Raw genomic sequence first — 18,228 nt, 5'->3', positions numbered from 1 at the left:
CTCTCTAGATTTTAGGGTAGTTTTAGTTAATTCTTCTTGGATCCAAGTTTTAATTCTTGTTTTGATTTAGCTTTCTCTCTTAATTTCTTGTTATCATATCTTAATCTTCTTAGTTTCTCTTGTTCATTTCCTTTATTTTGTTGCTTTTATGTTCATGAACCTTGTTGGATCTTAAATTTCCTTTAATACAAATTTTATGTTTCCATATTTCTTTTATGTTGATCTTGATTGTTATTATGATTTCTTGCTTATGTTAGTTGTTGGTTCTTTTAATTCTTGCATTTCATGATGTTTACTTTTCTTGCACTCTTGATGTTTGATAGAATGCTTTCTCTAGTTTGAGTAGTTTTCTTGACTCTTGGCCTAGGCTAAGGGAATTGAGTGACCTTGAGTCATTGGGTCTCAATGATTTGGTGATTTGAGAACCCTTGGTGATCAATTTGATACTCATTGATGCCAACCCACTACTAATCTAATTAGTAGGTAGGTTGGGGCTTTTGGGTTGATGTGATCAAGCCTATTTGACGTACTTCAAGCCTAGGAGTAGATATTACGTACTTAAGGCTTTGGAAGTAGACTTAATAGGTTGCCTCTCATAATTATCAATATATGGTTTGTAGCCAAAGATAGTGATCTCAATTACCTATGTCTAGCCAAGAGTTCTTTTCCTTTATTTTACTAGTTCTTATTATTTACTTTCTTGCTATTTACTTTTCTTGTCAATTATCAAAAATCAAACCCCCTTGCATTTTCATAGCCAATAATTGATCACTTCATTGCAATTCCTTGTGAGACGACCTGGAGTCTAAATACTTCGGTTAATTCTTATTTGGGGTTTGTACATGTGACAAAACCATATTTTAATTTGATGTGAGAGTTGTTTGTTGGTTTGGAGCTATGCTTACAACGAAATTCTTCTTTCTATAAGAGAAATTCCTAACCAACACAATTTTAACTATCATAACGTCGTTCTTCTTTATTATGCAATGATTACCACTTTTCCCGCCCTCTTCCTTGCTCTATCTCTTTGAATTTAATTTACTTTCTCTTTTCTTTTTCAGGATGGCCACCAGGAAAGGAAAGGAGAAAGCTACTCCCAAACAACCAGCAAGAAGAGGAACAAAAAGAGCATTAGTGGTAGAACCCTCTTCAACTGCGGTTAAGCCCTCAACAAAGAAAATTAAGAGGATTATAAAAGTTGATGATAAAGAAAGAGCCTTCCCAGCAAAGGACACTGCGCGATTCCCCAATCGCTACTGTGAGCAGATGTTCCCCATCCTGGCAGAAAGGAGTTAAAATAACGAATACCTTCTTCTCCTCCCAAACCATATTGCTACATTTGTTGAACCGCAGATTGCACGAAGACAATGGGATTTCCTACAGAGACAGTCAAGGCAGGTCAATCTTTCTTGGGTAGTCGATTTCTACTCCAACTTTCACCTACCAACCCTGCAGTCTGTCTACGTCCGTCAAAAGCAAGACCCCATTACGGAAGAGGCCATTCAAAAAGCTCTAGGTCTTCCCCCTGTTCCAGAAGGATTGGATGCCTTTCAAGAAGCCGCACTCAAGCGCCAGCTGTACCAATTTGACTGGGACAGCGTTCTTAGAGTGATCGCACTACCTAGCAGCCGTTGGATCTACGGATACCATCGTACCCGCCCTAAGGGAATTTCGGCTTCAGCACTTACCTTGGAGGCTCGCGTATGGGCACAGATCATGTCCCATTACGTCTTTCCGAGTACTCACGAATCCTCCTTCACTGCGGACATGGCCGTTCTTCTATGGTGCATCCTTAAAGACTAACCTCTGAATCTACCTAGACATATCCGGAATGCCATGGGACACGTACAAATTGCGAGCAACTTACCTTTTCCCGCCTTGGTCTCAGATCTTGCCTCAGCAGCCGGAGTCTCCTACAGAGCTGGGGACACCAAAGTCATGCTTCCCCGGAATGATCAGTATGTCCCTAACGGGAAGTACCTTAGACTTCCAGCAGCCACTACTAGCCAGTCTACTGAACCAGTTAAAGATATTCCTTCTTCAATACCACAAGCACCTACTACAGACCACCTGCTCTAGCAGATACTTGCAAGGTTGGATCGGCAGGAACAGAAAGCTAAGATGAGAGAGCGCCGTAACAAGCGCCGATTCACATACCTCAAGGAGCTAATTTTGGAAAAATTCAAGGACTCAGACACCCCGGACTCCACTTCCTTTACCAGCACAGGGAGCCATGATGGCCTCGATGATGGAGATACTGATACCAACCAACCTTTGTTCCTGACAGATGGCACCGAGGATGGTGCAAAGCCTTAAGTGTGGGGGGGTCGGTCAGTACCTGACTTCCGGAGGTAATTTCCCTTCCCTAAACATCAATAAATTAGGATATTTAGCTAGATTTTTCTTTTGTAGAATAGGATAAATTGCATAGTAATAGGTTAGTTGCAAGCATGTTCTGCTTGATTGAAAAGGCAATAAGTTTCTTCTAAGACCCTATCTTTGGAACAAAATTTCACTAATTTTAATCAAAACTTCTATGTTAAATTTGCTTGAAGTTGTATTTGGAACATAATTTTTGAGCTAAAGAACACACAACCTGTGAGATTTGAGCCTTTATGAATGGTTACATTATTTAACCATAATTGTTTTATTCATGTGTGTTTACTTCTCTATAATTGTAATCTATATTTTGTCTCATCCTATATGTCCAATGTTTATTATATTTATATGTTTGCATATGATTGAGGCCATTATTTGTTTAGCCCACTTATCCAAATTAAGCCTACCCCTTTCAATTACCTTTTTTAGCCACTTTGAGCCTTTAAATCCCATTTGTTCTATATTTTACCACATTACTAGCCTTAAGCGGAAAAACAATTATATATCCCAAATTGAATCTTTGGTTAGCTTAAGATAGAATTGTGTGTGTTATTTAAGTATGGGAAATTGTGGGAACAAAAGATAATAAGGGAATGTGTCATGATAATATAATGATACCTACTCATGTGAAACTATAAGAATTAAAAATCTATGTGCATTGATAAGCTATGTTTATTCTTATGTTTATGAAAGAAAAAAAAATCCAAAAATATTCAATAAATAAATAAGGGGACAAAATTACCCCAATGCTGAGTTAAGAATTCAAAGATCAATGCATGTATGATAAAATTAAAATAAAAAGTTGAAACATGAGTATGGAATATGAAGGGAATTTCTGGGTAGCTGGGTATGCATTCTAAAGTTATATAGAATATACATAGAGGTTAGGTGAAAGCTTGGGTTAAATAAAGATTCAATTTATAAGCTTACTTAGCCATATATACATCCTTACCTTTACCTTGGCCCCATTACAACCTTGAAAAGACCTCATGATGTTTGCATTGGTATATTAAATGTTGTTGATTGGTTAGGAGAAGAACGAAAATTAGAAAGCATGATTAGAGAAGAATAGAGTAATTACCCTATACACTAGAGAAACTAGAGTGTACATACATCTTCAGTGAGGGTTCAATGCTTAAAATTCTATGTTCCCCGCTTTCATGAGCTATTTTCTTGCATTTTTAGCTGTTCTTACTGTATAAGAATTGAATTAGTGGAATTTGATTTGTAATTGTTTTGAAGAGCTTATTTACTTTTGATCAAGTGGACAAGAATCATATAGTTGCATTTACATATATAGGTTGCATTGCATTGCATGAGTTTCACATGTTCCTACTCATTTATTTTATCTCCTTCAACTAAGCATGAGGATATGCTAATGTTTAAGTGTGGGGAGGTTGATAAACCACTATTTTATGGTTTATAATGTGTTTAATTGTGTCGTTTTATCATGATCTTTACCCATTTATTCATATAATTAGCATGCATTTATATTTCCTTCCTAAAATCATTACACGATTGAAAACTTGCTTCCTAGAGACTTTTAATTATGTATTTTAATTCTCCTTTATTCCATTCGATGCCGTGATCTGTGTGTTAAGTGTTTCAGGCTTTATAGGGCACGAATGAGTTGGAGATTGGAAAGGAAGCTTGCAAAAATGGAAGGAACACAAGAAATTAAGGAGATGACCAGCGAGAAGTGACGCGGCCGCATGGCTCACGCGACCGCGCGGATTGGAATAGCATAAGTGACGCGGAGGCGTGGACGACGCGTCCGCGTGGAGAAGCAAAACGCCGAATGACGCGTCCGCACGAATGACACGATCGTGTGACGTGCGCGATCTGCATAATTTGCAGAATCGCTGGGGACGATTTCGGGCCCTATTTTGACCCAATTTTCGGCCCAGAAAAGCAGACTAGAGCCGGAGAACATGCAGAAACCGAAACAATATTCATTCTAGATAGTTTTAGTTTTTCAGATCTAGTTTTCCTCTCCTCTAGGTTTTCTCTCTACACATTCATAGTTGTTAGGATTTTTAATTGCTTTTTGCATTGGGATATTGAGAAGAGTTATTACCTCATCAAGACTTCGTCATTCTAGTTCGTTTTTTTACTTGGCTTTACTCTTCCATGTCCTTTAATTTATTTCAATCTTACTGTTGGATTATTTTAGAATTTATCAATACAAGAGTTATTTTTATTTTTAATTAATTCCTTTGAGTCTTATTTATCATGTCTTCCTTTAATTCCCTTTCCTATGTTATGAATTCCACATTCACAATGAGCGAGTAGTTCCCCTAACTTGATGGGGAGTTGATTGAAGGGAACCCTTGAGTTGGAGTGCTCAAGGGAGAAATTGTAATTGGATTTATTATTGGTTTGCTCTTTAGTCACTAACACCAGTCCTTCCAAGTAAGCGGATTGGGACTTGTGAATAGAAACAGCATTCCAACTTGTTAGACTTTCCCCTTACCTAGTAAGGGATAACTAAACAGAACAACCCCAATTATTAATTAATCTTGAAAGTACTACAACAAGAATAGGGCTTCCAACTAATCTACTCCCAGTCAAGGCTTTTATTTAAATTACATTAATTCTCTGATTTAATTTCCTGTCATTCAACTCAAATCTTTTTGAAAACCATCTGATTAATAAAATAGCACACTTTCCTGCAACTCGTTGGGAGACGACCTGGGATTCATACTCCCAGTATTTTAATTTTAATTTCTGTGACACCCCTTTTAAATTGATAAGCAGATTTCTGGTTGGTTGAGAACTATACTTGCAACGCATATCTTATAACAATTCTTAACTCGCCAATTTCCGCCACCATCAGTCACAGTGTCCAATAATGTAAGATATAAGACCCTGGGATACCAGAGGCAATCCTAGAGCTTCATATCCATCATAAGATTTAACTTAAAGCATACTAAAATTAAAACCATAACTTCAAAACCTTTATAAATAGGGGTAAACTAACTTAAGGGATTTCTAACTATCAGATCACCACTGTCCCACAGCCTTCACCAGCCTAACCGCCATACGATCCCATCGCCACCGCTTACCGAGCCTCCTCAATCCTAGTAGAAAGCACAAATAATTACATACAAGTAATACACAAGAAATAATCAAGTATAGTAAGTAAATCAAGAAGCAATTAGGCATGTTATACAAGTAGGCATAGTATGAAAGTAGACAAAGCAAGCAACCACATAGAAAATGTACATGATGAATGTCTGCCCTATTGGCTGTGATATCACATTGTCGGTTCAATTGCCAAACCGACACATCTCCATGGAGATGTCGACCTTCGGAATCATAATGGGAACCCTCGAGATATGGCGTTCGGAACACCGTCCAGGATTTTGTGCCTGCACACTCTAGTGATCTGAAGGAATGCGAGCGGGATATTATTGCCACAGACCTCACATCTCAATGTAAGCGGGACGAACCACCGCCTTTACGCTGCCGCCGCTACCTCGACAGGCGAGATCCAACCAAACTGTCCCTGCCAGGCGCATAGCGTCTCAACAATCTCAGTATAAAACAGTGATTCAATGGTTTTCAGAAATCATTTTTCAATATATCATGGATCCATCATTCCATTTTGAGTCCCAGACTTACCTCAACCACTGCCAATTTTTAAATTCCATTCCAAACTCATCAGTTCACCACTTTCACAATCCCTTATCATTAATTACCAATATACTATTCTTCCTTCTCACTTAACCAAACCCATCCACAGCACACTAGAAACCTAAACCTCCATTCTTTAACTTTTCAAAGAATTACTAAATAATTTCACCCAAGACCTTCTCTATGTTTTAACATCCAAAAACAAGCCAAAAAGTCTTAAATAGGTGTCACAGAAGTTTACAAGCTTGTTGGGAAGGTGAAATCTAACACCCTAATTAGCCTAAGCCTTACCTCGCGTCGTAAAGCAAAGGTTAATCAAATGTTACGACAGTTCTAAGCTCATACATATACGATATAGAAAGAATTAATATAATCTAGAAACCCGATAAAGGATATAGCTCAAAAACAGGAATTGAAAAGCGCAAAACGTACTAACGGAACTACTACCTTAAGGCACAAGATATAGATATAATATAACAAAAGATAAGAGTTTAATATCATAAGAATCTAGCCACGGCTCGCGGAGCTTAAGCTGGCTAGACATATATACAGACAAAACAGAACCTGAAATTTAAAAATAATTTATAAAAGTTTTTCTCTCTCAATACAAGCCTCTAGGCAAAACAAAATACAAAAATGAGAGATATATAGACAGAATAATCAAAAAGAGTCCAAAAGTATCATGATCCTCCACTTCTGTCACCATCCAAACAACTCACCGAGGTAGGTTGCAACCTGCATCTGAAAAACACAACAGAATATGGTACGAGAACCGGAGGTTCTCAGTATGGTAACAGTGCCCAGTGATGTAAGATATAAGACCCCTGGACGCCAAAGGCAATCCTAGACTTCATATCCATCACAAGATTCAAGCTTAAGGAATAACTAAAACAGTAACGCATATATAAAACCTTAACATATTAAAAGGGTAATCTAACTTAGAGGATTTTCTAGTCTAACAGATCTCCGCTGTCCCACAGCCTTCACTAACCTATCCTCCATGTGATCCCATCGCCACCGCCTTCTGAACCTCCTCAATCCCAATAGAAAGTACAATTAATTGAAATGCAAGTAAAACACAAGTATAGGCATATATAGCAAATAATTCAAGTAGGCAAATAGACATGTTATACAAATAGGCAAACAATTACAAGCCGGCAAAGCAAACAAACAGATAGAAGATGCACATGATCAATGCCTATCCTATTGGCTGTGATATCACATTGTCGGTTCAACTACCAACCCGACACACCTCCATGGAGATGTCGCCCTTCGGAATCATCATTGGGAATCCCCGAGATAAGGTGCTCGGATCACCATCCAGGATTTTGTGCCTGCACACTCTATTGATCCGAAGGGATGCGAGCGGGATACTCTTGCCACAGACCTCACATCACAACGTAAGCGGGATTAACCACCGTTCTTGCGCCGCCGCCGCTACCTCGACAGGCGGGATTAACCACCGTCCCTGCCGGGCGCATAGCGTCTCATCAATCTCAATATAAAACAGTAGTTCAGTGGTTTTTCAGAAAATATTTTCGATACATTAATGATTCATCATTGCACATTCGAGTCCTCGACTCGTCTCAACCACTGTCAAATCAACATTTCCATTCCGAGTCCTCGAATCATCTCAACTACTGTTAATTTACATTTCTATTCCGAATTCAACAGTTCATCAGTTCTCATTTCATATACCAATCTACCTTCGTATGCCATCAAACCATCCTCAGTACACCCGAAAGTTAAGCCACCGTTTACTAATTTTTCAAAATAACGTCAACTAAATCTCTTAGGTTCTTTTCCATGATCTCATACCAAAAATTAAGCCCAAAAGTCTTAAAATGGTGTCACAGAAGCTTACAATCTTGTGGGGAAGGTGAAATAGTTGAAAACAAAGTTTAAGTTTGAGAAACAGGGCGTGCACGCACGCCCAAAAAATTTTTTAAACATGTGTGTACGCATAAGGGTGTGCGTACGCACAGGTACAAATTTTCATAATTCTGTTCGCTCGCACAAGCTGTTCTAGCGCCCCCCAACAGATTGCCTTTCCCAACGTGTGCGTGCGCACAAGGCTGTGCGTGCGCACAGATTGTAATTCTTCATTGGTTATGTGCGCGCACAAGCTGTGCTAGCGCTCTAAACAGAAAGCCTTCCCCTGCGTGTGCGTACGCACAGGGCTGTGCGTGCGCACATGTTTAAATTTTCACAGGGGTATGCGTGCGCACAAGGCTGTGTGTACGCACATACCAGAAATCACAATTCTTCATCTTTGCAGAATTTCAAATTTTGACACCAAACTTTGAATGATCATAACTTCCTCTACAAAAGTCCAAATTTTACAAACTTTATATCATTTTGAAGAGTTTTCAATGGACTTTAATTCTATACAAATTGCAACAAATTTTGAAAACTGAGGCATGAGTTATAATCAGATAAAGCTCACCAAAATTCCTTTTTACCAAATTTCACAAGTACTTCATTTTCCGAAATTCTGAAGCCATATCCAACTAAATCAATACCAAACTTTCATTTACAGCACAATCTACTTTCTTGGGTCACAATTCACCATTTATACAATTTTCCATCACATTTCACCATTCTCAATCATCAACATCAATTATAGATAACATTAAAATTAATCCTCCATCAACACATTTACCAATCATCATTCCATCACTATAAATTCTCATTATCAACCTTATTAAGGCTTTATATCAATAGTCAACAATATATATTCATTCAAATTCATCAAACATCATACCTCCACATCATTACTTATCAACATTAACAAATTCAATTCATCATACATCATCAACCAACCATCATCAACAACCACATCAAATCAAACCTATCCTATAGGTCACTAGCCTAAGTGTCCATGAATATTATATACTACATAGAGAAAACCGAAACCATACCTTGGCCGATTTTCAATATATCTAAAACCCAAAATTGAGCACAATCTATGCTTTCAATCACAAGCAAGCCTCCAATTCCACTCCAACAGGCACCAAAAGCTCCAATAGCTTCCAAACTCACAATAATCAAGCTATAAAACGCATAAATCATAACTCATCAACCTAGGGCTTATCATAATTAAAATTTCACAAGAGTTCAAGACCTCTTACCGATTCCAACAGTTTTGGAAGCCAAAATCAACGTCAATCAAGGGCTAGAGTGCACTTAAACACTCAAAATCACAAAAACTCATTTAATCAAAAGTCCTAAATTTTCAAATTTTTGAAGAGAAGGACTGAGAAGGATTCGTAGTTTTCTTACCAGTTTCTTGGGTGAGTTTCGTAGAGCTCTTCGGAAGGAACGCGTAGCTGCAAATGGTGCAGCGATCGGAGCTCCGTAGCTCAAGATATGAGCTTGTGAAGATGGTGATGAATAGTGTTTTCTTCTTCCTCTTCCCTCTTTTCTTTTTAGCTAAGTGTGTGGTGTTTAAGTGAGTGTTGTGCTGAAATGGGTCTTTAATGAGGGTATATATATGTTAGGCTTGGGCCCAACTTGGGCCCGGTCCAACCCGTTAGCGTTTTTAGCCCGTTCAGCCTAATTTTGGGCCAAACATTTAAAATTAACGTCCGGTTTTTCATTTCTAATACTTTCCTAAAGTTTTTGACTGTTTTCACTTTTTCTTGCGCAGTACCGGGAAAACTTGAACCGGTCTGACCGGTTCAACTGCCGGTTCGCAGTTTTTCTCGATTTTTTGCAGAAAATATATTTTCTAACTCAGAAAAACCTACTGAGTCCAAAAATCATATTTAAATCGTCAAATTCTCACTCTAAATTTTTGGAACCTAATTTGGGCAATGTTAATTAACTAATTAGACAATTAATTTGTAGCGGTTCTTACATTCTCCCTACCGAATAAGAAATTTTACCCTCAAAATTTAGTGATTACCTGAGAATAGCTCGGGGTAATCTTTCTGCATCTCGTACTCCAATTCCCAAGTATGCTCTTCGACTCCTGCTCGCTCCCAAGCTACTTTAACCAACTGAACTTCTTTTCCTCGCAGCTTCTTTACACTAGTGTCGTCGATACGCACCGGTGTTACTTGAAATGTCAGGTTCTCTCTCAACTCGACAGACTCAGGCTATAACACATAAGCTGCATCCGACGTGTACTTACGGAGTTGTGACACGTGGAATACGTCATGCAAGTTAGACAAGTGAGGTGGCAAGGCTACCTGATACGCCACTGGCTCGAATCGCCCCAGAATCTCAAACGGTCCAATGAACCTTGGATTCAACTTCTTGGTTTTGATCGCTCTTCCAATCCCAGTTATCGGTGTAACCCTTAGAAACACGTGTTCTCCCACTTCAAATTCTAACGGTTTCCTTCTCTGATCCGCATAACTTTTCTATCGGCTCTGGGCAGTCAAGATCCTTGCACGAATCTTCTTAATGTTCTCAGCAGTCTCTGCTACCAAATCAGGACCCAAAACACTTGCTTCACCGGTTTCATACCAACAAAGTGGAGATTGGCACTTCCATCCATACAAGGCTTCATACGCAACCATCTCAATGCTCGCATGAAAACTATTATTGTACGCAAACTCCACCAATGACATGTAACGGTCCAAACTTCCAGGTTGATCCAATACACACGCCCTCAGCATATCTTCTAATGTCTGAATAATCCTTTTCGACTGTCCATCACTTTGTGGATGATACGCAGTACCGGGACATAGTTTCGTACTGAAAGCATTTTGGAAAGCTCCCCAAAATCTTGACGTGAATCGGGGATCACGGTCTGACACTATACTCGATGACATACCATGCAACCTTACTATCTCCTTGATGTACAATCTCGCCAACTCTTCCATAGAACAGTTCACTCGAATAGGCAGAAAATGAGCGAATTTGGTTAAGCGATCCACGATCACCCAAACCGCATCAAATGCCAATCTAGTCCTTGGTAAACCGGTCACAAAGTCCATAGCAATTCCTTCCCATTTCCACTGAGGAATCTCAAGTGGCTGTAGCATTCCCGACGGTTTTTGATGCTCTATCTTCACCTTCTGACACATCGGGTACTTGGATACCACTGTAGCTACATCACCTTTCATCCCAGGCCACCAGAACATCTTATACATCTTTGTACTTCCGGGATAAATAGAAAACCCACTGTTGTGAGCTTCTGATAACAAATCTCGCCTCAAACTCCCGACATCCAGTATACAAATTCTTCCCTTATATCTCCATAACCCTTCATCATCTTTGGTGAGTTCTCCAAGCCTCTTCTCACCAACTGGTTGAAATAGTTGCTGAAGCTTTTGCTCATCCTACTGAGCCCTCTGAATCTCTGTTTTAAATGTACTCGAGATATGCAACTGATTCAAACAAGCTCTTACGGAAACTTCACCAATATCCAATTTAAGATCCACAAACTTATCCACTAACTCCTCTTCCTTAATTCTCATCCAAGCTATTGTTAAGGACTTTCGACTCAATGCATCTGCTACCACATTCGCCTTTCCAAGGTGATAACTTAGTTTAAAATCATAATCCTTTAAAAGTTCCATCCACCTCCTCTGACGCATATTGAGCTCTTTCTGATCAAAGATGTATTTGAGACTCTTATGATCAGAAAAGACGATAAACCTCACTCCATACAAGTGGTGTCTCCAAATCTTCATGGCAAACACAATCACCGCTAATTCCAGGTCATGAGTTGGGTAATTTACCTCATGCGGTCTCAGCTGACACGATACGTAAGCTACAACGTTCTGGTGTTGCATCAGCACGCAACCCAAACCCTTCAAAGAAGCATCACAATATACTTCAAACAGTTCATGCGGTTCCGGTAAAATAAAAACAGGTGCTGAAGTTAACTTCTACTTCAAAGTTTGAAAACTTTCTTCACACTCTGGCGTCCACACAAAAGGCACTTCCTTCCTTGTCAACTTAGTCATCGGCAGTGCTATACGGGAAAATCCTTCAATAAATCTCCAGTAATATCCGGCTAATCCTAAGAAGCTCTTAAATTCCGTCACCGTCATTGGTCTTTCCCATTCCATCACCGTTTCTATCTTCGAAGGATCTACGACTATACCTCCTTTACTCACCACGTGACCCAAGAACTTCACTTCCTCCTTCCAAAACAACACTTCGACAACTTTGCATACAATTTTTGCTCCTTTAAGATTTGCAACACAATCCTCAAGTGTTCCTCATGCTCATTTGCCATCTTAGAATAAACTAAGATGTCGTCTATAAAAACCACCACGAATTTATCCAAAAAAGGACGAAATACTCTGTTCATGTAATCCATGAAAGCAGCAGGTGCATTCGTTAATCCAAAGGACATCACCGCAAACTTGTAGTGTCCATAGCGCGTCCTGAACGCAGTCTTAGGGATATCATCCTCCTTCACCCTTATCTGATGGTAACCGGATCTCAAATTGATATTGGAAAACACTCCAGCTCCTTGCAATTGATCCATCAAGTCATCTATCTTTAGCAGCGGGTACTTGTTCTTCACAGTCACTTTGTTCAACTGTCGGTAATCCACACACAGTCGTATTCCTCCATCCTTCTTCTTCACCAGTAAAACTGGCACTCCCCACGGAGATACACTCGGTCGAATGAACCTCTTGTTCAGAAGCTCTTCCAACTGAGTTTTTAATTCTGCCAGCTCTATCAGAGCCATTCGATACGGCGCAATCAACACTAGTCCGGCTCCTAGCACCAATTCAATCGCAAATTCAATTTCCCTCTGAGGTGGAAATTCAGGAATATTTTTCGGGAACACCTCCGGAAGTCTCTAACTACCGGAATTTGATCTAGTTCCTAATTATCACCTAATGTATTTGCAGCCAACAGAATAGAACCCTGACACTCTTCCCCACTATAGTGCACCATTACCAAGTTCAGGTAGTAACCCCCAGCTATCACTGCTCCCTTTTCTCCTTCCGGCATAAACTGAATTGACCGCTCAAAGCAATCCAACAAAACTCGTTTCTTCGACAACCAATTAAACCCCAAAATCATCTCCAACCCAACCATTGGTAAGCAAATCAAGTCATGCACAAAATCTCTACCCTCAAGCTTGAAACCAACTTGCCTACATCCTGGCCTAGTCATAACCGTCTGATGTGGAGTATGTACATGCAATTCAAATGCTAATTCTGATACTTTCAAGCCTAGTTCCTCAACTTTAGCAAATGAAATAAACGAATGCGAAGCTCCAGTATCATACAATGCAATTAAGGTTTTATCGCCAATTAAACATATACCTCTCATCAAAGGATCCGTCTTAGAAGCATCCTTGGCATTCACAGCAAATACTCGCCCCTGGTGCTGACTCTGACCCGCATTCGGGTTCTTCCCGCGAGTGCAATCCCTTACAATGTGGCCAGACAACCCATAGTTGAAGCAACCACCTAAACCAATCTTACAAGAGTCGTATGGATGAAAACGCCCACAACGCACACAAGTCAAATCCGAAGAAATCTTACTCTGATTTTCTCTCCCTTTGGCATAGTGAAACTGATTCTGAGTGTTCTTTCTGAAGCCTCATTGTCCTTGAGACGCATATCCTCCTCTCTTGAAACTCTGACCCCTCGGAGGGAAATACTTGCCACGTCCCTGACTAGAGCTTCCTCCGTGAGTTTCCTTGGATGAAGCTACCGTCTTTGCATATTCTTCTATCTCTTTCGCCTTGTTCACCAACTCAGAGAAAACACGGATCTCCATAGGAGCCACAGAAGTCATAATGCTATCCTTCAAGCCCCTCTGGTACTTGATACACTTCCAGCTCTCGTAGGTCTCCGGGGCACCCTAACACACCCTAGAAAACCTACAAAGCTCCTCGAATTTGCTTGTGTAGTCTGCCACAGACAAGGAACCTTGCTTCAGCTACATAAGTTCCATCTCCTTTGCTTCCCTTGCAGACTCAAGAGAATACTTCCTATAGAAGGCCGTTTGGAACACATCCCAAGGAACGTCGGCATTCTAATGATAAAAAAATGTTTTCATTTAATTAAAAAAATAAGATAAATTAAGCACTACTAGTCTTCATTTTATCATTTTAACTAGATAAAATAAACGGAATAGATTATTCATTTAGAACTTCTCTATTTGTCATTGTTCGATCGGCATGAAGAACATAATGAAGCAGCCATTTAAGAACATAGTAAACAGAAAAATAGTAACAGAACTTACAACCCAATAATGGCAATTCGCAATGTCCCAACTGCCTCGGTAGTGACTAAATCATCGTAAAATGTCCGCTATAGCCTCTTGTGTAATCTTATTCTTCAAAGGACCGGAATTCTCTTCCCCTTAAAACAGAACAATATAGAAAACATAGTCAATTATATAACATAATTGAAATATTAAAAGACTATAAGCAATCACTATAAGCAATTAAACTTCACTTCATTTCTATAGACTAATCAAATAACTAATGCCTAATTATTCAATAATCATGAATGAATTTTCTTCTGCATTCTCCTAGTATCCTATTTTTAAGAAGTTGCTTAATTCAACTCTGAATCTAATATTTTTATGCAAAGAAGAAAAAAGAAGGAATGACAAGAGATGTTGGTGTTCAAAGCACACCTCAATATCTTAGTTCAAGCAGTCGTAGCCCTGCTTCAACACCTTCAATCATAGAAAGGGCAAAAATAAAGCTGCAGCTTCACCTAATTCAAATGCCAAAACAAAATCTTAGGAAGAGGTATGTGTATGTGGCATGAAGTTTTAGTAGAATTTTCTTCTGCATTAATTACACTTCAATTAACAGCTCAAACAATTTAAGATTATGATTCCTTTATCTTTGATCATTAAGTTAGCGATGACATTAAAGAGTATTTTAGTGTTTAAACTTTAAACAATGAAGATACTAATTAGTCTATAGTATTTCCCTTTATGCAGTTGTTGTTCACTTTAATTTTTAATTTGCTGTATTTAGTATTTCTAACTTCTAATATTACTGGTGGCTTTCTCTTTTTCTGACAACTCATTACTCACCATTACACTGTCTTCATTAGAACTAGAAATCAAATGAACATTCATAGTCATTAGTCTCAAGCAAGCATGGTTTACAAGACCTGAATTTGTATAAGCTGAATTATATATATATATATATATATCAATTTGATGCAGGATTAAATGTAAAATCAGCATTAATTAAAAAAACCATGATCCAAAATGTCCAAAATATGAGTCAATTATTTCAATTTTCAGTAATAAATAACAGCAGAATGAACTTGCTTACTCGAGAGGACCTAAATTCCCAAATTGAAGAGAACAAGAAAGAAGACAATGGAAATTTAACTTACAAGTAGAAAGCAATTGAGGAGGCAGAATGAGATCCAAAGATTCAAAGTGCCGAGAGATTGAGAAGAAGACGGAACAAGATCGAGAGATTCAGAACACTGAGAGTGAGAGTGAGAACATGCGATGCTTACAGAGATCTTCCGGCATGGAGAACTGGTGGCTACCAGTGGGCTTCCTCTTGAATTTTCCCCTTCTCATTGCAGTTTCAATTCAATCACTCACGCACACTACGATCAGATTAGAATAATGCTACTCTTCTTCTGCAAGTAACTTTTTGGAACAAAATTAAAAAGAAATCGGAACAAGCATGAAACGAAAATGAAACAATCAGAATAGAGAATAATCAAACCCTAGAACTAGATTGAGATTGAGAAAGGTTCGAAGTAGAATAAATCACGATCCAAAGAGAGGAACAGATTATGATGGAGAATGGTTTTCTGATTCTTGATTTCAAAGGAAACAATGATTGTGAGAACCGATTGGAAGCACCGAGTGAGAAAACACGCAATGGTTCGTGAGAGGGTTTTGGGGAGAGTATGAACCCTTAGTGTGTTCAAGAATAGGAATAGGAAACAGTTCTTTCAACTTTTTAAGAAAATTAACTATAGTTTTATTATAAATGTTTTCTAAAATATAATTTTATCTACATTGCTAACATTTTAACAAATGTTAAGAGACAAACATTACTAAATATATAAAATGTAGTAGCGGATACCTTCGTTAGGATCTCTAATACATCTTGGTGCGAAACCTAAGGTAATCATCAGCTTCCTCCTACTGATCCTTCCAAAGGCCTTGGATGGCCAGGATTGTCCGTAAGAGTTTTCGACAATGGACAATCCAATATGGTTCATTGTTGTTTAATTGCTTAGATGATAATTAGGAAAATAAAAGAGAACAGTACCTTAGAGTCTATTGTTGTTTAATTGCTTAGATGATTATTGTTTGTCGCCGTAGGTTCTGTTATGGATTTGAAAAGACAAGTAGTTATTCTATTATTGACAATAACGGTTACTATTGTCCTATACAAGGTTTTTCTGTACTACTGGAAGAAATGTAAGCAAGTTTATGAGGATATTATTCAACTAGATTGGAGACTAAGAAATATTTTAAATCCGACTAGAGAACAAGACAATTTCAATAACTATTTAGGTTTTATATCTTACAAATTTGATTATTTATTTTTATCATATCCCTTACTTTTTTAAATTTTCAGACAACTACTGTGCATTTATTTATTGCATGTACTTCTATTGAAACATTGCACCATATCAACATGAAGGGGCAGAGTAACTTCTTCTCTCTCTCCACAAGATTTAGTGAATTGCACGGTCAAGATGAAAGATGACAAGATGGATGGATTTTCAATTGAAGATACATTCCGTTTGATAAGCAAGAACTGCATGGTGTTCGAAGAAGATTGTAGTCTTTTTGTAAGGTAAAATGATCTCATTTTACCTTGGAAAACTACAATCTTCTTCTTCGAACACCATGCAGTTTTCGTTTATCCAACGAATATATCTTCTATTGAAAATTCATCTATTTTGTCATTTTTCTTCTTGACCATACAATTCACTAAATCCTGCAAAGAGAGAAGAATCCGCTATGCCCCTATATAATGCAATGCTTCAATAGAAGTACATATAATGAGTGCTCAACAATTGTCTGAAAAATTTAAGAGTGTAAGAGATAGGATAAATATAAAGAATCAAATTTTTAAGATATAAAGCTTAAATACTTACTGAAATTGTCTTGCTCTCTAGTCGAACTTAAAACATTTCTTAGTCTCCAATATAGTTGAATAATATCCTCGTAAATTTGTCTATATTTCTTTTAGTAATACAAAAAACCCATATATAAGACAATAGTAACCGTTATTATCAACAATAAAATAGCCACTTGTCTTTTCAAGTTCATTACAGAACCTACAGCGACAAACAATAAAAAAAACCTAAAAATTATTGGCAGAACAATAAGTACTATACACAACTAATTAGACAAAACAATAGGTACTGCGTAGGTACTGCTCTCTTTTTCATTTTCCTAATTATCACCATGACAATTAAACAAAATCAGAAAAGAATCCCAATTTCCCTTCGATCACAGCAAACTGGCAACAACACCAGCAACAATCACAACAACAGCTACACCTAAATCAACCTTATAATTACAACAGTGAAACAGAAAATTAATTTAAGTTATCAAAAATTCAAAACCTAAATCAACTTTATTATTAAAATTATAGCAAAATTTGGCAAATTAATTAATTGGGTGAAGAAGAAGGCAAGAAACTTAACAGAAAAATTAGAGAAGTGGGAACAGGGACTCACAATCACTTAATCTTAGTGTAATGCCAGAACTGCGGATCTGCCGACGGAGAGTAGTTCGACAACGATGATGGTAATGATGGTAGTGGTGGCGTGGGAGCTTGGTAGCGGCGGGAGCAGGAGAGGACGAGGGACTCTAAGGTTTTTTCCAAGGTTCTGAAAATCGGACCTGTCATCGAACCGTTCTGATCATTGGTTCACTGGTCTAACCGGTTCAACCGTGGTCTACCTAGAAAAACTGTTTTATAATAAAATAATAAATAAATTATAAATAAACACCCTAATACATACTTGTAGTCTAATACAAACTTAATCATTCCACAAGAAAATCATCACCATCTATAGCAAAATGCAATTCCAATCGGTGAATACTATTCAATAAGTCAACATTATTCAAACAAAATGCAATTCTAATCATTTAATAAGTTAATATTGTACATCTCTTACAACTAAGTAGCAAGACCTCTTCTACAATTAAGTTCAACCTAATCACTGAACCAAACCTTCTCAAAACATAACAATTATCAAATTTTATCAAAATCTAAACTCATCTAACAAACGGCTCAAAACTCCAGGCCATCAACAAACACCAACA

The 18,228-nt window shown here is 38.0% G+C and overlaps 1 long non-coding RNA gene across 3 annotated transcripts; it reads right to left on the bottom strand.

Moving 5' to 3' along the window:
• Positions 1-14,169: 14,169 nt before the first annotated feature.
• Positions 14,170-17,851, bottom strand: LOC140181595 (uncharacterized). 3 transcript variants are annotated; one of them, XR_011876486.1, is made up of 4 exons: positions 17,637-17,851; positions 15,309-15,566; positions 14,587-14,669; positions 14,170-14,306 (listed from the first exon to the last, which is right to left on the bottom strand). It is a non-coding gene; the product is annotated as an uncharacterized lncRNA (long non-coding RNA). The 3 variants fall into 3 exon arrangements; XR_011876488.1 differs by lacking the exon at positions 17,637-17,851 and adding an exon at positions 16,022-16,758 and having other exon boundaries at positions 15,309-15,576; XR_011876487.1 differs by lacking the exon at positions 17,637-17,851 and adding an exon at positions 16,022-16,758.
• Between the last annotated feature and the right edge of the window lie 377 nt (positions 17,852-18,228).

The sequence above is a fragment of the Arachis hypogaea genome, chromosome 18 (genome assembly GCF_003086295.3).
Source record: "Arachis hypogaea cultivar Tifrunner chromosome 18, arahy.Tifrunner.gnm2.J5K5, whole genome shotgun sequence".
In the NCBI taxonomy this organism is placed as follows: domain Eukaryota; kingdom Viridiplantae; phylum Streptophyta; class Magnoliopsida; order Fabales; family Fabaceae; genus Arachis; species Arachis hypogaea.
This window is presented reverse-complemented; position numbering and strand designations above follow the sequence as displayed.